The sequence below is a fragment of the Trichosurus vulpecula genome, chromosome 6 (assembly GCF_011100635.1).
Source record: "Trichosurus vulpecula isolate mTriVul1 chromosome 6, mTriVul1.pri, whole genome shotgun sequence".
NCBI classification, from domain to species: Eukaryota; Metazoa; Chordata; class Mammalia; order Diprotodontia; family Phalangeridae; genus Trichosurus; species Trichosurus vulpecula.
This window is the reverse complement of record NC_050578.1, coordinates 32,280,564-32,307,979: the sequence shown is the minus strand read 5'-3', so window position 1 is coordinate 32,307,979 and position 27,416 is coordinate 32,280,564.

Here is a 27,416-nt window from a genome sequence, read left to right as displayed (position 1 = left end):
AGGTACAACTAAGTAGAACCCAAATTTCATAGACTCACAAACTGGAAGGGAACTAATATCATATTTGTAGAGCTGACAGGACCTTACAGACAATGAAATCCAAACCCCTCATTTTACAGATTAAACCCCTGAGGCAGAGGTTAAGTGATTTGCCCAGAGTGGTATCAGATGAAAGATTTACGTTCAGGCTTTCCTGACTCCAAACCCAGCACTGTATCCTTTGCACAGTCTAGCTATCTCAGAGATTGCCTTGTCGAACACCTTTATTTGGAGGAGAAAATAAAGGTCCATAGTGTAAAAGCTAGGATTAAAAATCCAGGTCTCCTACCTCCCAATCAAGTGCTTTTCAATCAGGATCTTGAAATGTGGCCTTCTTCAGGGAACCAGCCCTTCCGGAGCCAATCCACAGTCCCATGACCAGGACAAGTAGCTGAACAGAAAGGGAGTACCTCAGTCCTTCCACGTGCACTATTGTCTCCAGTTAGCACCATCTCCTCTGAGGGACATGAACATTTGAGAATGTGAGCAGAGAAAGAGATTAAAGACTTACAATTGATAAGCTAATTTCCCCCCAGTCTTTTCCTTCCCACTATCCCACCCCACTACCCACAAAGTCCTTTTCTTTAGGGAAATTGTTTTAAGAGACAGCTGAGAATACCTAGGCCTGAAAAAGCATTTCATCCTCCCCAGTGTAATCCAACTCATATCTCCCAAAGGGCCCAGGAGGTATTCAAGCTTCCCCTTTAGACTCACAAGGTAGCAAACCTCACTTTGAACCCAATCCCCCTCATTCCTTCCTCAGAGCTGACCCAGTCTCCTTTGTACAGACTTTTCCTGTCTATAAGGTCCACCTCCCTCTCTGGACCAGTTGGCCATAGTTAGAGATGATGCTAAGATAAGCCCTGATATACTTCTGCTAGACTGATATGACCAGATCATTCAACCATGGGCTGTCTCCTTTCACACTTCTTGTCCAGGTCAGATTTCTCTTCCCACCAGCCATGGATTTGGCACCCAACCTCTCAGCACTAGTCAGAGCAGCCCCAGAAAGCCACCTCTGTAGTAGAACCAGTGCCCCTGATCGAACAGGTCTTCTCCATTTCCAGCTTCTCAGTCTTCTTTGCTGAATCCTCATCTAGAACATGGCTTCTAACCATAGGTGACCTTCATGATTCTACACTGGGCCCTCTCCTTTTCTTCCTCTACACTACTTCACTTGGGGATTCCCATCAACTCCCATGGGTTTAATGATAATAATTCTCAAATCTACCTATGCTGCCCCAACCTCTGCTAATCTCCAATTTTCTTTACCAGCTGCCTTTTCAAACATCTCAAATTGGATGTCCAGGAAACATCTTAAACTCGACCTGTCTAAAACTGAACTCATTATTTTCCCCCTATATCCTCCCCTACTCCTAAATTTTCTATTACTATCCAGGGTGACACCATCCTCCTAGTCCCTCAGGCTCAAAACCTAGGTGTCATCCTCAACTTCTCCCTATTTCTTACTAGCCACCATTTCCACTCTGTTGCCAAGTTATCTATTTCACTCTTGCCCTCAAAATATATTAACAAGAAAGGTGAAATAATTAGTCTGTGGCCACATAGTTCGTGGCAAAGGCAGAATTCAAGCCTAAGTCCTCTGTCTCCAAAGCCAACTTCCTTCTAAGCCAGAATATTTCCTCCGCGCCTTATAACCTCTAGGTCCTAGAAATAGAATTATGTCCCTGTTCAAGTGCTGTTGTTGATTCTTTCATTCTCAAACAGAACCAAAGACCTCAGGAGTGTGATGTCTTGACTTGCAAGTGAATCCGATTTAAGTGAGGCAGGTCTGTGCAAAGTCATCAGCCTCACTCTCTCCTCCAGAGTCGTCAGAGTCCGGCAAGACCTAGGTCAAGGCAACTGACAATGACCCTAGATACAGTGGGAGAACTTGACCTTTTTAAACTAAGGTCTTTCCCAGGTCTCAGTTTGTCCAAGGCAATGCCCATTCTGTAATTAAACAGTAGGTAAGAACTGAGGCAAAAGATGTTCTAGTTTGCCTTCATAAAAGAATCAGTCTGGGAGGGGAAAGCCCTCAGAGTGAGAGATCAAGAAAGCCCAAACCTGGTAGCAAAAGTGGACTGATAGGGGACTCTGAGACTTTGAAGCTAGGTCATTAGAAGAATGGTCTCTTCTTTAATAAATAGTAGGAAGTAGGGAGGAGCTAATATATTTTGAGGGCAAGAGCAAGATAATAAGTTCTGTTGGGAAAAACGTTCATATCCAAGTCCTGGCAAGACCTCAAACAAGTGATATAGTTGGGAAAGGACATTATCAATTTGAAGTCTGAAGATCTGGGTTCAAGTTTGACTGGCTACCCTTGAGACTTTGTGAAACACAAATCATTTCTCTGGACATAAGCTGTTTTTTTTTTTTCTCTGTAAAGTCAGTGGGTTGTGTAGACAAATGGACCCTCCTATGATCTCTAAGGTCCCTCCTACTTCTCAATCCTGTGATCGATGAGGTGGCTGGAAATTCAAGACTAGTGCTTGGGAGTGAGATCAGGGCTGGTTTTGGAATTATCCACACAGAGGTCATAGTTGAGGCCATGGGAATGAATGGGATTGCCAAAAAAAAGAAAGGGCAGAGAGTGAAGTGAAGAGGGCTAGAGAGAGGATCTTATAGAAGGCTAATATTTAGAAGCTGGGAAGGAAAAGAAGCTTTCAAAACGTACAGAAAAGAAGAAATAAAACAGTGGGGTGTCCCAGAAGCCAAGGAATGGGAAAGTTTCAAGAAGGAGGAGGCATTCAACAGCGTCAAATCCTTCAAGAAACTGCCAAAAAGGCAAAAAGTGACTTAGAAAAGGTCATTATTGTTGCTGCTGTTTTCAGTCGTGCCCGATCCCTCCTGACCCCATTTGGGGTTTTCTTGGCAAAGACACTGGAGGGGTTTGCCATTTCCTTCTCCAGCTCATTTTACAGATGAGGAAACTGAAGCAAACAGGGTTAAGTGATGCACCCAGGGTCACACAATTACTAAGTCTCTGAGACCAGATTTGAACTCAGGAAGATGAGTCTTGTCAACTTCAAACTCAGCACTCTATCCACTGCTCACTCTAGTTGCCTGTGATGTACAAACACTCAGCCGCAAGTGAAAGGAACAGGAGAGAAACCTCAAAGGTTTCAATTAAAATTCATCTCTCAACCCAGAATGGTGGTATTGCTTCTTCTTCCCCCTCCTTAGGCCTCAGGGTTTCATCAGATTGTGAAGAGCCTTGAGCGGCAGGAAAGACAGTTTGAACTTCAACCTAGCATAGGTCTTAGAGTAAGGGAATAACACAACCAGAATCTTCTCTCTTATATCTTCAATCTTCCTGACCATTGGCTTCTTCCTTCTTTTAGTCAACCTGATTCTCGAGAATTAACTTCCCTCCACCCTTCTGACTGCCTAGTCACCATACTCTCTCTTTCCAATGACCAAATGGCAAGCTTTTTGGAAGAATAATCTTGAAATCTTTATTCCCTCACCTACTCTCTCCTTTGTAATCCAGCTTCTTGCCTAAAGGCTTGGGGTCCTTCTCACCCTGGGACATGTCCCTCCACCATGACAATTCTCTTCTCTCACTGCTGGGTTCCTTCTGGAGGGCCTCCATTGGGGAATGGGCCCAGACTGGTCATTCCACCTGTGCTTTTGACTCCCACCATGGTGCCTCCATGTGGGGACCTTCTTCCCCCAAATCCTCCCCTCTTCCCCCACCATTGTGCTCTCTTCCTTCATAAACTACTTAATGTCAGGTGATGGTTTTCTTTTTCCTTATATCTGCATCCTCAGTACTTAGCACAGGCCTGATACATAGTACAAGCTTAATAAATGTTTATTGCTTTTCTGATTAACTAAAGTGAAAGTCGCTCAAATATCTTAAGGTAATTACCTTTTCCAGAAGCTAAGTGGAACAGTGGATAGAGTGCCAGGACTGGAATCCGGAAGACTCACCTTCCTGAGATCAAATCCGACCTCAGACACTTACTAGCTGTGTCAACCTGGGCAAGTCATTTAAACCTGTTTGTCTCAGTTACCTCATCTGTAAAATGATCTGGAGAAGAATATGGCGAACCATTCTGATACCTCTGCCAAGAAAGTCATGAAGAGTCGAATATGACTGAAAATGACTGAAAAACAGCTTGTATATCAAGCACCTGAAATTGTCAGTTCTGCTACTCACTAGAAGTCCAATGTTGAGCAAATCCCATTCCACCTCAGGGCATCCCTGTAAAAAGAAAATCCTGGTAGAGGAACTCTAAGGTTCCTTCTAGATCAAACATTTCGTATTACTCCCCTTTACATAGTTTGGGCTATATTTTGTCTCCCAAATATAGCCTGCCCTTTGCCACCTCCATGTCTTTGCCCCTCCTCTTTTCAGCTGTTAAATTTTAAATTTGCTATCTACTTCATAAAGCTTTTCATGATTCCTCTATTAGTCATATAGCAACCTTTGACTACTCTGAGGTTCCTTCTACTTGTTTAGGGGTAATTAAGTGTTCAAAGCAGAGCCCAAACCCTATTTAATTATTTACGTTGTTGCTAGATCATTCCAAAGACAACAAAATCCAAAAACAAAATCATTTAAGACATGAAACAACCGATAACAAGAAAGCATATGAAGTAATAAAAACACTCCCTGTACCCAATGGTTACTGTCTTCCATACTTCCAAGGAAGATGAATGATTCAATAGCATAGGGAAAGGAAGTCACAGGAGATGCTTTTAAGACCTCCAGGATTCAGTGGTAAATGGTTAGGGTGCAAGTGTAGCTACATTTTGACCTTTCTTTCTTGGAAACCTTTCTACAGACTGAAGGATAACTGAAAGCCATCATTTCAGCTCCAAGGAATCATGGTCCAAGCTCAAGTCCTATGTCCAGGGACACCATGGCCACATCTCTCCATCTGATCTTTCCATACTGATCTATGTCTTGACTCTCCTGTGTCCGACTAGACTGTTCTTCTGTCCACACCAGCTTCTAACAGCTGATGGCCCATTTTCTTCAACCCTCCACCAATGTCCTAGACACCAGGTTCATAAGTTTAGCATTTTCCTTCCCCCAAAGTCAATCAGTTGCCAAATCTTCCTCCACAACATTTCTCACATCAGTCCATTTCTCTTCACCAACTGAGCCAATGTCTTACTTCAGATACTCAGGACCTCTCCCTTAGAATTCACTGGCTCCCTACTGCTTACAGAATAAAATGCAAACTTCAGTTCAGCATTTAAGGCCCTTTTACAATTGTGCTCTAACCTATCCTGTTGGCCTTATCCTATAATACCTTATGGTCCATCCCAACTGAACTAGTAGTTGTTTTTAAACTTAATGTTATACCTGCTACCTCCACACATTTGAATAAGACTTGTACCTCAATTGAAATCCACTCCCTACTCAATCTTGCCTTTCAGAATTCTTCCAGACTCAGGCCTCACTCTCCCATGAAGCTTTCACTAATGACCAATGCTCTCTTTCTCATCAATTTACTTTGCATTTATTTGCTTGCATACACCTGATGGAGTCCTGATAGAGCTGCCCCCAGCCCCAATAGTCTAACTTCATTATAGGCCCACTATACCTACCTAGCCCCCCTATCAATGTCCTAATTTATGCCTCACTGCTCACTAGAACAACAAACATGGCCCTGAACTCTTAGTTCCCACAGAAACAGAAACGCAGCATGTCCCACAGACCCTGTCCCATGAAACAGGTGTCCGATCACAATCACATCATTTGTCTTGAGTGGACAGGACCACAATAGCTAGCCAATTGGAGGGCAGCATGACCAGAATGCTTGACCACCACTCTGCTAAGGTCTAGGAGTGAAAAAATAAAAAGGTAAAAAAACAGTTGTCTCTCAAGGAGCTCCTTCAGAACGTAATGAGGTCCACAGAAAGCACCCACTAGGTCTACCTCATCCACCTCAGTCCCTCTCCCTTCAGGGGGCCATGGCTTTCTGTTCAGGCTTTCTTTTCAACAATATCTCAGTCTGCACCACTCCCTTCCACATAAACGCAGTGGTTACTTGCTTGCATAGGCCAAGAGTATCTGGTCTGAAGAAACGTTCTCTCTCAAGTAAACTCTTATTTCTATTAAATGTGTGAGTCTCAGACCCTCAGGTAGTTTACACTGGCTGCTCCAACTGCATTTATAAATCCTCAGTAATTTAAATCTCCTTTCCCTTAGGGTCTTTTCCTTTACATCAGTGCATGGTTTCAAGTAAGTAGGATTGTAATAGATTTGAATGATTGTTTGAATTTTAATATAGTACCACACATGCAACAAGAAAACCCAAATAAAACTACCTACAGACTAACAGATACAGGCCTCTCCCGATAGACTGTCTTTTTTCTGCATGGCCATGTGTTACTGCATAGAAATCTCCCTCATGCTGAGGAGAACAGAGAATCAACTCAAGGCTCAACCCATCCTGGAAAAGCTCAGTATAAGGACGCAGGCTGGACTACCCTGGGCTCTGAGATAGTCTGGGATAGCTTCCATTCTCTGCCACCATCTCCAAGGTCACAAGGTCTCTTTTCCTCCTTGTGGGAGTGGTGATGGGTCAGGGTGAAGAATTTGTCAGTCTTCCAAAACCATCGAGAACTCAAAAACTTTCATTGAAAAGCACCAGTTCCCTTCATTTCCCAGATTTCCCATGCTCATATTCTCTGGAAAGATGGCCACAATGGCAGTGTCCTCTAGATTCAAGTTAAAAGTGAATTGTTCTACCTCAATAGCATACATCCCCTCACATATAAGGAGAAGAGGAGCTTCCCCTGCCTTGTCTTATATTCTCCTGGCCACCTGGTTTATTCCTACACTGATAGCCTATAATTGGCAGAAGAACTCTATCAGGCGTGGGGTGTGTCAGTCCCACCATATTCTTCTGTTTGCATTACCTTGGGCCACACCTTTCCACCCAGACTATGAACTCTCCCTGAGGAACCATGGCGGCTACCAGCGGAGCTATGTGATCCACCCTGAAGCTAAGTTCAGTTCTTTCCTCAAATACTAGCTGTGACCCTGATCAAGTCACTTCACCTTGAAGCCTTGATTTCCTCATCTGCAAAGTGACAGTAATAATAACAACAAGGCTATTGTGGGGATCAAATAACTTATGAAGTGCAAACTTCAAGTCACTATGTAAGTGCTAACTATTCTTATAATTTCATTTTATCATAATTTTGTATTATAATATATATGTAATATAATATATCCATATAATATATATGTAATATAATACATCCATATAATATATATATAATATAATATATCCATAATTATAATGATTAATGAAATTATCTCCTCCCTAGTGGATAGGATAGGAACAGGAACTGGATGTGTGACTTCGCTGGAACAGGTAACCCTTCGATGAAGAAACTCACTCTATAAATGCAAATCAAGCGGCCTTCCAGCTGAGTTTTGAAGGAAATGGGGGATTTTAAGAAACAGAAGTGTTTGGGCTACGCTGGAGGACATGAAGGGGAAACTGAGGAAGGGCAAAAGAAACTAGTCTGTCTTTAGGATATGGAAAGGAGAACAAGGCTGGAAAATAGGCTGGGGCAAAGTTTTAAAATGCTTTTAATACTGAATGGCCACCCTAGAGGCAATAGCAAGCTAGCGAAGTCAATTGAATGGGGAATTAACATAATCAGAAGTGGGTTTTGGGTAACTGGGGGTGGGGGACAGCAGTCTTCTCATATGTGGAGGAAAAGAAAAGTGACTCTCTTTCCCTGGGAACAAAATCTTACACAGATTGGTTTAGTAAGAAGTTACCAAAAATACTCCTGACACTTTTTCCCATCTTATAGGAGGAAGAGCAGGCTGCTTAACCTTCCTGAGTTACAATGACAAGACATTATTTATAATCTGTTGTGTCATAGTAATTGAAGTAAGTTAATGTTCTTTCAAAAAGAATGTCTTTAGATTCAGTAATCCACTATGGTGGATTATAAAAAGGGGGGTCAACACAAGTCAATAACGGAACATGGCAGTCAAAGAAGGTAATGTAGTCTTGGGCTACATTTTGAGAGGAACAGCATCCAGGATGACAGAGGCATTAGAGCCAATGTTCTCTGCTCTTTACCGAACTGCACTTGGAGAACTATGTTCGGTGGTGGGTAGGATATTGACAAGCTGTAGAGTGTTTAAAGGTGTGATGACCAAGATGACCAAGCTATTGGAAACCACGAGATCTAAAGATGGATTAAAGGAATGAAGAATGTTAATCTAAAGAAGAGAACCTAGAAAAGGGTATGATAGCTGTTATCAAATATTTGAAAGCTTCTCTTGTGAAAGAAAGACTTAGACCATTTTTAATCACTTGTCCCAAAGGACAGCACTAAAAATACAGGGTAGTTACATCACGAGAGATTTCCATTCAATACAAGAGAAAAAAACCACAATAACATTGTCCCAAAATGGAAATTGTTGCATCAGGAATTAGGGGGTTTTTCATCATTTATGGGAAGAAGGGGAAATCTTCATTCAAAGATTGACTGAAAACTTTTTAGGGGTGTTGTGAAGGGATTCTTGGTCAGGGAGGCATGAACTTCTAGATATCTTTGGAGGATCCTTCCAACTTTGAGATTCTCTGACTTGAGAAAATGTCCCCATATGGTAAATTTTTTACAAAGCCAAGGTTAGCTGACAGATTATTTCCAGCTGGTTGAATTGTAGGTGTCTGATTTTCCTCTAGGAAGAACAGATAAAAGCATAATGGTTCATACACGCTTATTAATTATTTACACAAGCAACACTTACCACCCCACAATTGTATGATCTAAATCTTCCCCTGGTGCAATTAATTAAAAGTAAGATCAAAGCCACACATTCTTTCTGATGTCCTATTTATATAACTTCTTTCTAACATATTGCCTTCTCTGTCAGAAGAGAATAATCATAACGGCATGTGCCATGTGAAAAAATATATATGTATAGATGCCTGTCCATGTATATCCATATACGTGTGTGTATGTATATGATCGTTGGAAGTTTTTTTAGTGCTCTCTCTCTCTCTCTCTCTCTCTCTCACACACACACACACACACACACATACACACACACACACACACAGTGTCCTACAATCATGGAATCTCAGAGTTTAAAGGGAATTGAGAGGTTATTCAGTCTATCTCATACCTAAACAGGGATATCCCCTCCAGTATGTCTACCAATGGGTCACCCAGCCTACAATTAAAGATCACAAGTGAAATAGAACTCACTACTTCCCATGGCAGCTGCCTCTCTCCACTTTTCAATAGCTTTAAATTGTCATAAGGTTTTCCCTTATAATCAATCTATCTCTTTTCACCTCTCTTCAGTTTTCTTTAACCAAATATCATAAGTCTATTCCTTCTTCCTCATAACTGCCCTCCAGGTACTTGAAACCAGCTCCCATGTATCCCTCCCTCCCTAGTTTCCTCAGCCTATCTTCATATGGCATAGTCTTTAGAGCCCCAGATATTTTCATCTCTCTCCTCTTCGTGGCCTCTAGTTATCAGTGAGTGTCCTAAAAATATGGGACACAGAGTCTGACTAGGACAGAGCCCAGCAATAGTATTAGCTCTACTGTTTTGGGATGCCATGCCCCTCCATTCCTGATGAGAATGTACTAATTTTCCTAACATTTTTATACCCCTGAAATCAGGCTCCTCCATGACAGTCCTCTTCTGTTGTGAGATGAAAGCCATACCAATAAAGCTCAAAGTCTTCAGATGCTAACAAGCTAAAAGGATGTTGAGAATTCACCAAGCGATAGTCATTCAGTCAATAAGTTCTTATCAATCACCTACTAGGCACCAGGAAGGACAACTAGATGGCACAGTGAATAGAGCGCTGGACCTGGAGTCAGGAAAACCTGAGTTCAAATCCAGCCTCAGACACTTACTATTTGTGTGACTCTGGGCAAGTCACTTAACCCTATTTGTCTAATTTCCTCATCTGTAAAATGAACTGGAGAAGGAAATGGCAAACCACTCCAATATCTTTATCAAGAAAACCCCAAATGGGGTCATGAAGAATAAGACATGACCAAAATGACTGAAAAACAAGAAGGTACTAAGTGCTAAGCACTAAGGATACAAAAAAAGTCAAAAAATAGTTCCTGCTCACAATCTAATCATGCTCACACCATGCAAACAACCATGTACAAATAAGCTATGCATCTGATAGCTAAGGCTCAGCCTAGCCAATCCATAGAAATTCATCAGCAGGACAGCCAATAAGTATATTTTTTTCCCATCAGAGAAGTCATCTAGTCAAGTTTTATTAAGTTTCTACTATGTGTCAGATACTGTGCTAAGTTCTAGGATACAAAGAAAGACTAAAACAGTCCCTATTCTCAAGGAACTCATAGTCTAATGAGTCATGAGGACTATCTCCTAATGTACAGAGAGGTTATAATTGACACTGATGCTTTTAGTAGCTCCCAAAATGAAATCAGGGATTGTACTGAAGTAAGGAGACATCAACTTGAACACTCAAAGATAGCCCAAAGGCATAAAAGAATTCATCAAAGGGTACCATGCAATCTGGATGGAAGGAAAAATATGAAATCGTAGAGGGCACTTGGAGGTCATCTAGTCCAAGACCCTCATTTTATAGGTGAGAAGTTAGCTGACCAGCCCAAAGTCACACAGCAGTCAAGGCTCAGGTGATACAAACCCATTCCTCTGACTGTTCCAGAGTTCTTTGTGTTGCATCAGGATTCGGAAAGGGAACATTTAGTGATTGCATATGTAGGAACCTTGGATTTTTTTTTATCAAAAGCTGCTGAACTACCTAGTTCCTGAGTCATTGACCAGCAGTCTGTTTCCAGAGAGTTTGTGGGGGGGGGGAGGAGGAGAAGAGAGATTTAGGCAAAGCTCTGGGATCCAGGATAATTACAGGTCACTATGTGCCCATGGGATGAATAAAAAACATAATGTAATTAATTTCCTGTGCTCCCCTTTTCTCATATGTCATTGAATGGCAGAGATTATTAGGTTGCTTAGAGAAAAGTGAAAACAAACAAATAAACAAAAAAAAACAAAAATAAAAATCTCCTCCGACCATGTAGCTGTTAGGGATCAACCAATCCTCCAGGAACTATAAAACCTTAACAACTGAGTTACACACATTTACACAGAGCAAAATTATGGTTCTTGTCCTTAGATCGGCTTAATGTACCTCCCAATTCACTACGTAACCCCTAGAAAAGTGGAAAACTGATGTAAACCACTAGGCATGTTAGGGATTTGCACCCATGCCAAGTGTCAATAAGAGAAGTAACAGAATTGGTGTTTGGTTAGTATGAGATCAGGGCAAAGCTGAACCCCATGAAGTCACACCAATTTTCCAGTTCCTACAACAACCCAAAATTGATTAATAATAGCTCACATTTCCACAGTGCTTTGGGGCTTTCAAAGCAGTTATTAAATATCTGTTTTGTGTAAGACACTTACTCCTAAAGATAAGTAAAAAGCCAAAGACATAGAATAGACAAGCTTCATGCCTGTACATCCTGAATATTTTCAATCAATAAATATTTCTTAAGTACCTACTATGTGCTAGGCACTGTGCTAAGTGCTGGGGATACAAAAGGAGACAAAAGACAGTCCCTGTCCTCAAGAAGCTTACCATTAATGGGGGAGTCAAGAGGCAAACAAATATACACAAAGCAAGCTACATACAGGATAAATAGAAATAGCACTAGAATTAAGAGGGGTTGGGGAAGGCTTCCAGTAAGAGACAGGGATTTCAGTTGGGACTTTAAAAAAGTCAAGGAGATCAGTAGTCAAAGTGGAGGAGGGAAAGTGTTTGTTCCAGGCATAGGAGAGAGCCAGAGAAAATACCTGGAGCCGAGAGATGGAGTATCTTGTTTGTGAAATGGCCAGGAGGCCAGTGTTACTAGATTGAGGAGTCTGTGCCGGGGAGTAAGGTATAAGAAGATGGGAAAGGTAGGAAGAGCCTAGGTTGTGAAGGGCTTTGAATGCCAAATTGAGAATTTTGTATTTGATCCTGGAGTCACTGGAGTTTATTGAGTGGCGTCAGGGGGAAGGAGGGGATGGTGGCATGGTCTGACTTGTGCTTTAGGAAAATCAATCTAGTGGTTGAATGGAGGATGAACTGGAGTGGGAGTGGGGAGACTCAAAGCTGGCAGACCCTCCCAGCAGGCTATTACATTAGTCCAGACAAGAAGTGATGAGGGCTGGCACTATAGGGGTGGCAGTGCCAGAGGAGAGAAGGGGACATATAAGAAAAATGTAGCAAGGATGAAATCCACAGGCCTTGGCAACAGTTTGGATGTGGGGGTGAGAGATAGTGAAGAATCCAGAATGACTTTTGGGTCGTAAGCCTGAGGGCCCGGGAGGATGGTGTTGTCCTCTACAATAAAAAGGAAAGGAAAAGCTGGGGAGAGGTTAGGGAGAAAGCTAATAAGTTCTGTTTTGAACATATTGAGCTCAGGAGGCACTGGACATGATGAATATCATATACCATCACAGACACAAATCCAACGCATTATATTTTTTAGTTTATTATTTTAATTTTCCGAGTAATAAGTTTTTTTAAATTAAACTCTTCCTTCCACTAACCTCCTTTATGAATAAGCAATTTTTAAAAAAGCAAATCCCTGACTATATATCTACATAGTCAAACAAAGCAGATTTTCACATTAGCCATGCCTGACATCTAAGATATCTGAAGATATCATATTTAAGTTGTCTAAAGATGCGTGTTCAAGATATTCAGAAGAGGGGAGGGTATAAAACATTTGGGGAAAATTTCAAGCATTATTATCAACCAGAAAAGACAAACAAGAAAATATCAATACCTACTGACCAAAATACCTACTTTCCCATGGCTACTTACAAATTCTTTATGAGAACAATTTAAATACACATGAAGGTGTGAAGAGGCATAACTTATGCTTTGATGAAGGTCTAAAAAGGAATAAGCAAGTTTATCTAATAATATGCTAAGGTAAACCATATCTGTGAAGTCATATGAATGATTGAAAATTGTAGAGAATGCAATAGCCCAGTGTTTATTGAATTTACAAAAGTATTTGATTTGGTAGAATAAAATGCTACTTTCAATGCCCTCCTCCCAAAAGTTATCTTCCCTTCATACGTCAGAATCATATAATTCCAAAAAAGATTTAAGATGGGAGACAACCTTGCTGGTATACTATTTTATTAATATCAAGAGAATCATAAAGCTGAGAGATGAACTCAAGTAAGGTGTTTGCCACGAGCATGGAAGATATCCAGTGAAGAATACAAAAGGAAGAGTAATTATCTATAGATAATAAAGTCATTCAGAATGATGTTTATTACATCATTCTGATTTCATCAAATCCTGAAACATTGAAGAGTTTCCGAAGTGAGACACAGAATCACTCAAAAGAATTCAACTTAACTACTCGCACAGAAAAACCAAGTGTATGAAGAACATCAGTTGTGAGATTAGATGATATACAGTTGAGTGAAGAAAGCACCAAACTGGTCTGTCAGTACATGTATCTTGGACTGACATTACAGATGGATGATGAACTGAACCCAGGATTAAGTGGAAGAGAAGAGCACGCTGGATTGCCTTTTTGAAATGGCTCAGTACTTTTCATGATCACAAGCTTCTCCCTGAAACAAGGGCCCATATTTGTAACATCAATATTCTTTGACTGATGGTGTTTTAAATGATGTTTGGGGCTTCATGCATTACCACAGCATCCAAAGAATGAAAGTTGTAGGTTGCCCAAAAAGCAATAGGGAAATTGAATATGGTGGGAGTAGGCTGCTACATTAATTAAGGAAGAATTCTGCTAGATAAAATAGATAGATGAGAGATAGATAGACAGATAGATAGACAGATAGACAGACAGACATAGAAAGATAGAGAGATAGATGATGGATACATACATAGATGATAGATACATAGATGATAGAAAGATGATTGATAGATAGATGATAGATGATAAATTGATAGATGATAGATAGATAAATGATAGATGATAGATAGATAGATGATAGATGATTGATAGATAGATAACCAATAGATGATAGATAGATAATAGATAGATAGATGATAAAACATTTGTTAATTGCTTGCTATATGTGAACGGGAAACTCAGTGGTACAGTGGACAGAGCACTGGAACCTGAGTTAAAATCTAGCTTTAGATACTTTCTAGCTGTGTGACCCTGGGCAAGTCACTTAATACTGTTTGCCTCCATTTCCTCCTCTGTAAAACAGGAGTGATAATAGTGCTTACCTCACAGGGTGCTGCGAAGATGAAAGGAGCTAACAATTGTAAAGTGCTTAGCACAGCGTTTGAAACATAGTCAGCATTTCACAAATGCCAGCTATTATTATTATTGTATGAAAAACCATACTACGTACTTGGATCACAAACACAAATAAGCAGGATAGGCGCTACCTTCGAGGAATTGACATTCTGATGGTGGTGAGAGGAGGGAAAAAGATAACAAGAAAGAGGGCCTGGCAAGGCTGCAGAGCTAGTGCTGCTAGGGATAGAACTCACAGATGAGGGGAGTGCCCCCCTGAAAGTATAACTGGCCCCCTAAGAAACACTGGCGCTGGAGTCAAAGCCCTGATTCCCTATCCTAGTTACAGCTCCCTTACACAAGTGTGGTATGTGGAATTAGTAAGACTCAAGACAGAAATAGCAGTTGATAAGTTATTGCAACAATTTTGTTATTTCCTGCCTTAATTCACCCCATTTTAGATTGGGGATTCATACCTGTTGCTGTGACTTCATTGGTGCAGGAAACTCCCCATGAAGAAAACCCGCTTTACCAATGCAGATCAGCACCTGCTCAGCAGCATAAAGTCTGCCTGGGGCCCTGAGAGGGCCTTTGCCCACGGTCTCACAAAGTGAGACTTGAACCCGTGATTTCCTGACTCCAAGGACTTTCCACTCTTTGCATTCCAAGTCTATGCCTTGCTGCCTCTAGTTACTTATTCCAAGAAGCACTGGAATCTCTTGTGCCACAAACCAGTGCATGCAGGGTGTTAGTCTCTGAGACAAATAGCTCAAAATAGATGGATAGTGAATTTTAGATTCTTGCCTAGCCCAACCCAACAGCCTAGCCAAGCTATTTCTCTACATTATGCTAGAAAGAAAAAAAAAAGGAAAGGGGACTCACAACTTGTCTAGCAACTTAACATGCAATTCCATTCTTCCTAGAGCCCAGTTACTTAAAGCTGGACAGAGACATGTCTTCCTCCATTGAGAAAAGGAAAGCAGGACATTCACCTGCAAAGCCAATGCTGTGTGTGAATGGCATTGATCTTGTCCCCTCGATCCTGACCTGATCATGGGTCTCGCCTGTGAGAAGTTAAAAGCAAGACTTCTATCACTGGCTTTAGTCATCTCAGCAACAAGAGCTGTCTGGAGTTTACTTAACAGATTTTTATCAACTTCCCCAGGCTGGCAGATTCTCTCTCCTGTTTGATGGAAGAGGGTGGAACTCCCTGAGGGTGACTCATTAAGCCACTTGCAAACATTACTAACCATCAGGGACCGAAGGTTTCTGCTCAACAAGGAGTGTCTCCTGGCATCCTCAGGGAGGGCACTGTACTTGCTTGGTCATCCATTTCTGGACTGACTTGAAGGCTTGTCATATTAACCCTTCATAGACAACATAATGGAGTATTTTCACCCCTCAGCAGGGAGTGGGCACTTCATCAATGCATGCTGGTTAGATGATTACCCTGCTACGGCACGCTGCAGTTATAAAGAACACTACACCCCCCTCCATGTAATTTGATGCTCTCCAAACCCTATAAGATAAGTAGGACTTGTTTTATCATGAAAATGGGAAGAGTATTGGACTCTTAGTCAGAAGACCTGTGTTCAGATCTTAGTCTTGTCACTTACTGCCTCTGACCTTGCCTAGTCACTTGACCTTGGACAACAACTTAGATTTCAACAATCTAAGTTTCAGTTCTTTTATATGTAAAATGAAGGGGTTGGACTGAACCTCCAAAGCCCTTTCCAGCTTGAAGTCTGTGATTTATCTCATATGAAGATGTTGAGGTTCAGAGGGGTTAAGCAATTGAGGTAGAAGAGTCAGGGCTTGACCCCACATCCTTTGACCTCAAGTAAACTGTTCTTTCCACCGAATAAAACTGCCTCTCAATGTTGTTAAAAAGTCCCCCTTGCTTGTGGGCTTATTGTAGAGGGAAAGCAGAGCAGTGCCCAGCTAATCTCTGACCAGCTAAGCCGCTTCCCCTGTCCACCTAATCTAAGCCCTGAAATTTCAGGACTCTGCCTTTGCTGGCAGTTGTATAAACTGTGGGTTAACAAAAGCAAGAAGATTACATGTGTAAAGCTTTATCCATTTATCCCTTCAGCTGATTTATTGTAATTCTTTTTCATTTCTTAAGGATACCGAGAGACACCGAGAATAGCCCAAAGCGTCTTACTCCAACACAATTCATTTGTGTAGCCACGGTAATATATACATCCTGGATGAAATGATCCACTAAAATAAAAACAGATACATCCCATCATAGAGGTAATATTTGTAAAAGCAGAAACGGAAAGCACAAAATACCATGGGGGGGGGTAAAAAAATAATAAATAATTGAGAATGGTTTACTAACTGATATGCTCTCCTGTACATCTCATAAGTAAGAATCGAATTTCATAATTGGAGACCTTGAACCTTCAAATGAGAGTTAATTTCTCCTTTCTCAGGATTGCCCCAGTCCCTTTCTGCGCAGAGGAAAAAGGACTCCTGCCTTAATTCAAAGGGCTGCTCTAGCCGAAGTAACCACTTTCAAAAATCAGATGGGTTTATTTCCATGCCAATTACCCCACTTTTAGGGAAAAGCTTCAATGGAGGAAGCTCCTTGGGCAATCTTTCTTTTTCTATACAGCCTTAGATGGCTTTAAAATAATAGTTGGTCATTCTCAAGGGTTTGTAGGCTTACCCAGCACTTACTACAGGGCAACCCTATGAAGTCGAGAGCGTTCAAATAGCCAGCTACCAATCACATCTAAAGGCCCATCTCACCCTGCACCAGATATTTCCATTGCTTAGGGCTTAACTATCAATCAAATATCGATTTGTAGCAATTATCTCTCGTTTTAATGTAAACAAACCCTCCCAACTTCTCTTTAAATGTGTATCCTGTGATTCCTCTCACAGAAGTCCTTTTCTTTCATTAAAACTCAAAAATGCTTAATCTTTTCTGAACATTTCCCTACCCCACTATTAGTACTCAGGATTTATAATCCTTTTTTTCTAATTTAAGAGAGAGAAGGGGGAACCTGGAGAGATGTAAGAGACAGAAGAAAGATCTCCTCCTCCTCTTCTACAGTCAGAGAAACTAGATTCAAAACCCAGCTCCACCTGAGCACAGTGCCAGGGACAAGTCCCCCGAACCTCAGTTTTCTCATCTATAAAATGAGAGAATAGGACTATATGACCTCTAGGGATATTCTGAGATCTTGATCTAAGATTCTCTGATCAGTCCTAATATAGAAATTCTTTCCACAGATATTGTTTGGCAACACCTCTGTTTATAATTTTATAATTTATAATTTTAGAGAGATACCTGGAGCACTGAAAAGTGAAGTGACTTGTCCATGGTCACACAGATATTTATGGGACTTGAACTCAGGACTGACTCCAACAACAGACCTCCATGCACTGGAAAGTCAAAGGACTTGACTTTATTATTTTTAAAAAGCATGTTGTATGTATAGCAGAACGTAAGAGAGGATTCAAAATATATAACAATAGATTTTCATTTCAAGAAAGCCTATGTGATAAATAATACACATTGTCTTGAGAATTGTCCATCTTTTCTTTGCTTCCTTGTGAGTTTTCTTTCGTTCTCTGCTGTGCACTTTTTTACTTGGTTCTTTTTTCCCTCCCCCCACCCCTCAGAAGGCTACAATAAGGTTTAGATATGTTTCTCTGTAGCTATAGATATATACATACACATATACATATATACATATATATAGACATATACTTTCCCAAACATACTCTACTCCTGATCTTTGTTTTTATGTTTGTGCTTATCTCTTGTTTCCTATCCCTCCTGACTCCTCTACTTTACTTCTACCCACTACCTTGCCTTCTTATTACTTGCTTACCTCCCTCCAAGGATCCCTCCCCTATCCTCCCATTCCCATAAATCTAAACACCCTCCTATACCCCGCTTTTACCTATTCTCTCATTCTCCCCTCCAAAAATCCCTCCCTTGTCCTCTCCCCCTCCCAATGCCTCTGTCATTTTATTTCTTCTAAATTTAGAAGACTTTTATACTCTTCTAAATATATATGTATTGTTCCCTCTCAAACCCACTCTCAATGAAAGTAAGGTTACCAGAACTACCAGCCCTCTTCCCCCATCTAATTCCTCTGTATCCATTCTTCTTCTTGTACCCTATTTGTATAAAATTACTCCTCTTAGCTGTTCCTAAATGGTTTTACTTTTTAAATTCATATCATAGTCAAGTTTACCCCAGTCTTTCTCATGAGCTTGCTAATTATTAATAAGAATCTTAGACATATATTTTGCATTTTACATATATAAAAGGTAAAGTCTGTCATTATGAATCCCTTATAATCAGTCTTTGGTATGTACCTTATGTTTCTCTTGGTTCTTGTACGTCAAACCTTCTATTAAGTTCAGGATTTTTTTTTTTAAAAAGTCTTAAAAGTCTGAGAGTTTATCAAATATCCATTTTTTTCATTCATGATAATACTTAACTTTGCAGGATATGATATTTTTAGCCAGAGCCCCAGTTCTTTTGCTCTTCGATACATTGTCTTCCAACACCTGCAGTCATTTAATGTCTCTGCTACTAGGTCTTGTGTAATTCTGATTGTGGCACCATCATATTTAAATTGTTTTAATCTTGATGCTTTTAATATTTTATCCTTGAGCTGGGGTTTCAGAATTTGACTATCATACTCCTATGAGTTTTCCTCATAAGATCTCTTTTAAGTGGTGGTTGATAGATGTTTTCTATTTCTACTTCCCTGCCTTGTTCTAATGCTCCAGGACAATTTTCTTTAATTATTTCTGGTATTATTGTATCAAGATTCTTTTTTTATCATAACTTTAGTTAGTCTGATTATTTTATATTTTGTCTTCTTGATCTATTCTCCAAATCTGTTGTTTTTCTTATGTTTCACTTTCTCTTCTATTTTTTCATTATTCATGTTTTGTTTAATTATTTCTTGATCTCTTATAATTTCGCTGGCTTCACTTTGCACAATTCTAAATTTCAAAGTGTCATTTTCCTCCTTAAGATTGAGACTTTCCTTTCATAACTTAATTGTTTTTCTCTAAATTGTTTTCTTTAAAGATGAATCCTGGTCATCACTATTCCTGTAATATCTTTCTATAGTTGGATTCTCTCTCCTTTGCCTGTGCATTTTTTGTGCTAATAACTTGATTTTTGCAATCACCTCTAGCTCTGGGGTATGGGAAATGGTGCCTCTTACCCCAGATCTTCAGTTCTCTCCTCTAGCCTGGAACCAAAGCCAAACCTCCAAACTCCTGTAAGTGCCCATAGCCAGGGGCTTTCCGGCCCACTGCTTCTGCACTCACCAGCGTGTGCTGGTTCCTTCTTGCCCCCACTGCTCTTCGCAGCACAGCTGGGTCTGGAGTTCCTCATCAGCAGAGGTTCCCTCAATCTTTCTGGGCTGAAATGCACGACTCTCCTCACTATCCCGGGGTCAAAAGTTCCAGTGGCTAGGGCCAAGGCAGCCTCTCAGACCAACTACCCCAGGACTTGCTGCTAGTTGTTTAAGCGTCTTGCCTACTTGTTGCTAAAACAGAACCTGGGCTGGAGGAGTTTACTCCTTGCAGGGACCAAACCTGGTCCTGGGATTTTTCTTCCAATCTTCTCAAATTCTCCCAGGAAGATCCTGGTTGTGCCCCTATTTTTTTGTCTCCACCCATACTTTGTTAGCCCTACGGTGCCATTTTAACTCTTTTGTGGGGGAAAATCTTGAGAGCTTGGAATTTTCTGACCTACTCGACCATCTTCCCAGAATCCTCTCTGCAGGACTTGACTTTAAACTCTGCATCTGGCACTTACTACTTGTATGGCATTAAACAAGTCACCTAACCAAGATTTAGTTTCTCCTCCTGTAAAATAAGGGAGTTGAACAAGACTTCTTAGAATGTACCTTCCACTTCTAAATCTATGATGCCGAGTGTGGTCTTTTTAACATGACTGAAATGGCAGTCTTACACAGCATACAAAAACATCCTCAGAATTAGTGATTGGGTCAAATTGTAATTGTCTTGGATTTTCTTCCTTTTCTTTTTCCCCTGTAAAACATATTTTTAACATTTCTCTAATGCTCAAATTCCTCATCTGTAAAACAAGGAAGTTGACTTGGTTGATGTCTGAAATTCCTACCACCTCTAATTCCTAGACTCCTTGGGAACTTTGGTGTATTCCATGTTTAAACCTGCCCAAAAAGAAATGACTGCAACATCTCAGAATGCAAGTGGGGGGAGAGATTTGAGGACAAATGATGCCACACTTGCCCACTATGTAAGTGCAAGAGTAGACGGTCCATAAACATTCAGTTGACAGCCTTTATTTCGTCTCAACCGTGTCCAACTATTCTGCAGATCAAAATTGTTGTATGATTACAGTTTGTTTCATTTTCTCTACCTGAAAATTGCACATTGCTCCAAATGTAGATGGCACTATTTCATCCCTTACACTTAGCTTATGTAAAACCTAACTGAATCCTTTAAATGTCATTATTTTTCATTATATCCCGAAATATTCTTTTCCTTCCAAAGAAAATTATTTAAGGAGAGAAGCTTATATTGTAATCACGAATGGACAATTCATTTACCTTCTCTAACTCTCAGGTTCCTTGTGTATAAAGTGGGAATAAAAATAATTTTACCACTTTAATTCAATTTAACAGGATTTTTCAAGGACCTACTATGTGCTAGACATTTTGCCAGCCTCTGAAATAACAAAGGAAAAAAAAAAAGCAAAAACAGTTCCTATCTTTGACAAGCTTACATTGTACAGGAGGAAACATGCATGTGGATCAGTAAATTTAAAATATATGCATAGTAAATAAAAAGCAATTTTGGAAGAGCTTGAGTATGCTGGTAAATGTTTAACAACTGGGGTGGGGTGGAATTTGACACACTTTTAAGTTTAATCTACATTAACATTTTGTCCATCACCTTCTTAAATCTAAAGAATCAACAAAATGAAACCTCAATCTCTGAGGTATAAATGCTCAAACTGAAAATTTCACCATCCGTTCTGTTCAAGTTGTCTCCAGCACACCAGGGTGAGGGGAGTGGGCAGGATAGGACAGCACACATAATTAGGAGATCAGGAAAGGTTTCACCCAGGCAGGGCTTTCACTTGAACAGAGCCTTTAAGAGAGTGAGGGATTCTAAAGAGCAAAGGTGAGGAAGGAGAGGATTGCCAACATGGGCTATAGACTAGGCAAAGATACAAAGGAAGGAGATGAAATCTCATATACAAGGAACACCAAATAGGCCAGTTTGACTAAAACCCAGACAACTTCATTCTTACCAGAAAGGAATATTGTGAGGAAAGAACTTTGTAAACTTTACAGTGTTGTAGAAATGGGATTTATTGATATAAATATCCTATTTACCTACAGTGTACCTATTTCCCCCAGGGATTATATTTTCTTCTCAGGTACAATACATCAAATACTTGGGAATAATCTTATATATACGAATTATTAAGCAAACAACTTGCCAGTCCATCTTCTCTGACATCGCCTTAAAAACTTCCAAGCAGGCTCTGTGTTAGGAGACAAAGATCAGACTAAATTCTCAGATTCATCAGTATAAATTTTCATTTTTTTAAAGGATACATCTCAGTGGCCATGATGAGAGGAATGCGGCATCTAAAACCTAGAGTCCTGAGCAGGGCACCAGAAAAACAGAGATCTAATTTTGAGCCCTGGGCTCTGAAAATTCTAGGCTCTATAACAAGTAAGGAAGTCACTAACATTCTCTGATAGTCTTCTGTAAGCATGAAACAATACTAGTTTCTATTTCCTTTTTTTTAAATTTATTTTTAGTTTTCACCATTCACTTCCATAAGATTTTGAGTTGCAAATTTTCTCCCCATCCTTCCCCTCCCACCACCCCAAGACAGCATGAAATCTGATACAGTCTCTACATATAGATTCATATTAAATATATTTTCACATTAGTCATGTTGTAAAAACTAATTTGAACCGATGGGAGAAACCACAAGAAAGAAGAAATAAACAAAAAAGGGAGAGAGAGCACACAAATAATATGCTTCGATCTACATTTAGACTCTATAGTTCTTTTTCTGGATGCGGATAGAATTTTCCATCATCAGTCATTTGGAGTTGTCTTAGATCCTTGCATTGCTAAGCGGAGATAAGTCTATCAAAGTTAGTCATAGAACAATGTTGCTATTACTATGTAAAATGTTCTTCTGGTTCTGCTCACTTCACTCAGTATCAGTTCATGTAAGTCTTTGCAGGTTTTTCTGAAGTCTGCCTGCTCATCATTTCCTATGGAACAGTAGTATTCATTACATTCATATATCATAACTTGTTCATCCATTCTCCAATTGATTGGCATCCCTTCCATTTTCAAGTCTTGGCCACCACAAAAAGAACTGCTATAAATATTTTTGTACATGTGGATCTTTTTCCTGTTTTTATTATCTCTTTGGGATACAGACCTAGTAGTGGTATTACTAGGTCAAAGGGTACATACAATTTTATAGCCCTTTGGGCATAATTCCAAATTGCTCTCCAGAATGATTGGACCAGTTCACAACTCCACCAACAATGCACTAGTGTTCCAATTTTCCCACATCTTCTCCAACATTTATCATTTTCCTGTCTTGTCATGTTAGCCAAGATGATAGATGTGATGTGGTACGTCAGAGTTGTTTTGATTCGCATTTCTCTAATCAATAGTGATTTAGAATATTTTTTCCATATGTCTATAGATAGCTGTAATGTCTTCATCTGAAAACTGCCTGTTCATATCCTTTGATTATTTATCAATTTGGGAATGACTTGTATTCTTATAAATTTGACTCAGTTCTCTCTATGTTTTAGAAATGAGTCCTTCATCAGAGATACTGGCTGTAAAAATCGTTTCCCATTCTTTCTGCTTCCCTTCTAATCTAATCTAGTTGCATTGGCTTTGTTTGTGCAAAACCTTTTCAATTTGATGTAATGAAAATTATGCATTTTGCATTTTATAATCTTTTCTATCTCTTGTTTGGTCACAAATTATTCTGTTCTCCATTAATCTGACAGGAAAACTACTCCTTGCTCTCCCAGTTTCCTTATAGTATCATCCTTTATATATAAATCGTGTACCCATTTTGACTTTATCTTGGTATAGGGATTAATTTTTACATCTCTGAGACTTTTGCAAAGTACATACATTTATCCCATTTGGGACTCACAGCAACCCTCAGAAGGAAGTGTACAGGGTGTTTGGGGAGTGGGGGTTTGGCCTCTGCTCTCATCCGTGTAAAGAATTCTATGTGTGGAAACTCCTTACAACAAAGCAGATTGAGTAGTCATCTGTAACTTAGAATTTTAGAGATAACCTTACAGCACAGTAGTATTCCATCACAATCATATACCACAACTTGTTCAGCCATTCTCCAAATGATGGACATCCCTGCAACTTTCAATTCTTTGCCACCACAAAGAGAGCTGATATAAATATTTTAGAACATAGAGGTTCTTTTCATTTTTCTCTAATCATCTTGGGAGACAGACCTAATAGTGGTATTGCTGGATCAAAGGGCATAGGCAGTTTAATAACTCTTTGGGCACAATTCCAGATTATTCTCCAAAATGGTAGGATCAGTTCACAGTTCTACCCATGGTGAACTAGTGTCCCAATTTTTCCACATCCCCTCCAACATTTGTCACTTTCCTCTCAATCATTTTAGCCAATCTCATGGGTGTAAAAATGATATCTCAAGGTTGTTTTAATTTGCATTTCTCTAATCGATAATGATTTAGATCATTTTTATGTGACTATAAATTGTTTTGATTTCTTAAGTGATTACTGTGTACCAGGTGCCATGCTAAGTACTGGGAATAAACAGAACAATCCTCCAAGATTCCACATTCTAACTGGGTAAGGGACAGAGATGATATACAAAGAACTATGTACAAACAAGAAATATGCAGTGTAAATGAGAAGGGGGGCACTATCAATTGGGTGGCTGGGGGGAGACCAGAAAAGGTCTTTTTGTAGCATGTGGGACTTGAGCCGAGACTCAAAGAAGGCCAGGAAAGCCAGGAGGCAGAGATGAGGAAAGAGAGCCCTTCAGACAGAAGAGAGAGCGAAGAGACAGAGCATGATGTGTGAGGATCAGCAAGGAGGCCAAGGCTGTTGAATAGCAGAGTGTGTGGAGGGGAGTAAAGTATAACAAGACTGGGAAGGTAGGAAGGGGCCAGGTTTGAAGGACATCAATTGCCTGCTAAAGGATTTCAAATCAAATCCTAGAGATAATTGGGCGCCATGGTAGTTTATTGATTAGGTGGTAACATGGTCACACCTTACTTTGGGAAGGTCATTTTTGCAACCATAATTATAAATTGCTCAATTAAATGTCAGTTATTATTATCAATAGTAAGAGTTATGAACTAGATGAAGATTTCCTCAAAATCCTGCCACTTAACACCCCTGGGCAAATCACCTTCACGTTCCTTTTCTTTTTTTGTTAACTTTCACATTTCTTGGCCTTCGTTGCCCACCAGAAAACTGGAGGATTGGGCCAGATGGTCTTTGGGGCCCATACCATCTCTTTGTCTATAATACAATGAATAATAACTCAAACATTCAAATAAATCTGTGATCTCATTGATTTGGGTGAATTTGGATGGCTCCAGGAGCCAAAATGGCAGAGTAAGCAGTAAATCACTATAGCTTTCCCATATTCACCTCCAACCAACTATAAAATAGCACCCCAAAATGAATTCTGGAACAGCAGAACCAATAAAAAGGTGGGGTGAAGCAATCTTTGAGCCTGAGAAATTTGGAAGATTGGCAAGAAAAGTCTGTCTCACTCTGGTAAAAGGAAAGTGCAGTCCAGGACAGGAAACATCCCAACAAGCCAGCAACAAGCCCCACCTTAGAAAACCAGCAGAAGATCCTGAGCCCCAGTGTGGTGGTGCAGGAAAACACCAATGCCAGGACCTTCTACATGCCTTAACACAGCCAGAGGAACCAGCAGACTCCAGCTCTGAGAACCACCACATGCTTCAGTGTAGCACTGGGCAAACAAGCATCCTCCAATGGCTAGATCTCCACGGACTTCAGTGTAGCCCTGGGGAAATGCAGAAAAATCCCAGCAGGCCTCAGCACATGCCAGACACCACCACTAGCACCCTGTCTCAGCACCAGGTAAGCTGTCAGACCCCTACAACCTCCAGCAGCACCACCTTCCACTCACCCAACCCTTCAACACAGCACCAGACACAAGGTTCCCCCATGGGTCTCAGAGTAACATCAGCATAGCACTAGGTAAACAGTCAGGGCCTGCAGCCACTGGCACAAGAACACTGAGACAGAGCCCTTTCCACTAAAAAACTATTACAGTGGAGGGGAAGATGGGAGGGTGAGTGATGAACATCACTTGAATCTTATTCTCATCAGCATTGGCTCAAAGAGGTAATAATATACACAATAAGTTGACTATAGAAAACTATCTTACCCAAAACGGAAGTGGGAGGGGAGGAGATCAAGTAAAAGGAGGTAGGGACTGACAGAAGGGAGGGCAGATCAGGGGAGGTGGTAAACAGAAGCAAAACACTGGCAAAAAGGGAAAGGGTGAAAGGAGAGAAAGAAAAGACAGGAGGAAAAATAGGATGGAGAGAAATACACAGGCAGTAATCATAACTGTAATATAAATGGGATGAACTCTCCCATGAAATGGAAGAGGATAGCAGAGTGTATCAAAAACTACAATCCTACAATATGTTGTTTACAAGAAACACACTTGAAGCAGAGGGACACATACAGAGTAAAGATAAGGGGCTGGAGCAGAACCTATTATGCTTCAGCTAAAGCAAAAAAAAAAAGCAGAGGTAGCAATCCTAATCTCAGACAAAGGAAAAGCAAAAATATACCTAAGTAAAAGAGATAAGGAAACTACATCCTGCTTAAAGGTACCATAGACAATGAAGCAATATCATTGATTTGTGTGTTCCTTCCAGTGATGTGAAATACAACCCAACCATAACTGCTCTTTCTCTATGACTCTTATACACAACCTCTCTGTAACAAAAATATTACTTGCAGCTACTGTGACTGTGTAAGGCCAATAACACCAGCACATAGGAGGGCTGCTAGCACAGGTTCTTTGATCTGCTTTTATAAATAAAGCAACTTTAAGGGGTTTACAATCTCACTTTAATTAAATATACATATATCATTCACTTAGTTCAGGGGGAAAAGTCAGCATCCTGAACTTCAGACACAGAAATTATATAAACAGAACAAATAACACAAATCAACAGACAGGCTTCTGTCTGACCATAGCAATATATACATAGTTACCAGAGAGAGAAGCACCAACATCTGGGTTTTCAAAGCAGGGGGTAGGAGGAGTGCTCCTTAACAGCTACCCAGAGTCTTCACACCAACACTCTTCCAATGAGGGAGCCCAAGCAAAATGCTAACCTCAGAGTATATATATATACATACACACACACACACACACACACACACACACACACACACACTACTTCAGGGTCAGAGGGCATCACAACCATGTGACTCAAACCCATGTGACCTAGGCCTTCCCATGACTTAAGCAGGTCATCAAAGACTCCCAATTCAATCAAAGACTCCTGATAGAAACAAAGGCAAGACTCAAAGGCACTTGATTGCTTTAGTGCTGAGAAGTACTCCAAAACAAAAAACAGCAAAAAGTCTCACCCTGCTTGTTATTACATTCTGGTAAGTTCACCACAGATGGTTCAACCACCCAATGTGCTGAAGGTGGTCCTTACCTTCTCCTGACATCACCAGAACACCAGGAGAACAGTAGAGCTATCTACCTATCATCCCATACCCTCATCACATGATTAGACTTATTTTTTTCCTATAATACATTTCCCTATTAATTAATGTCTTTCAGTCTTCTTCAAAGTTTCTCTTTTGGTTATATGTTGCAGCCTGCCCACACTCACCATTGTGTCCCATCATTGTCGATTGTGTGATACCCATTTTTAATTGTGTTAGTTCGTTTCATAATTCTTCCATTCCATATCTTATAGTCATAAAAGTACATTGGTAGAATATTGGTATTAAAAAGGTTGGCCTTTGTTTCTGGAATAAGTCTGCGATCATTAAAACTGAATTTTGTAGTTTCTC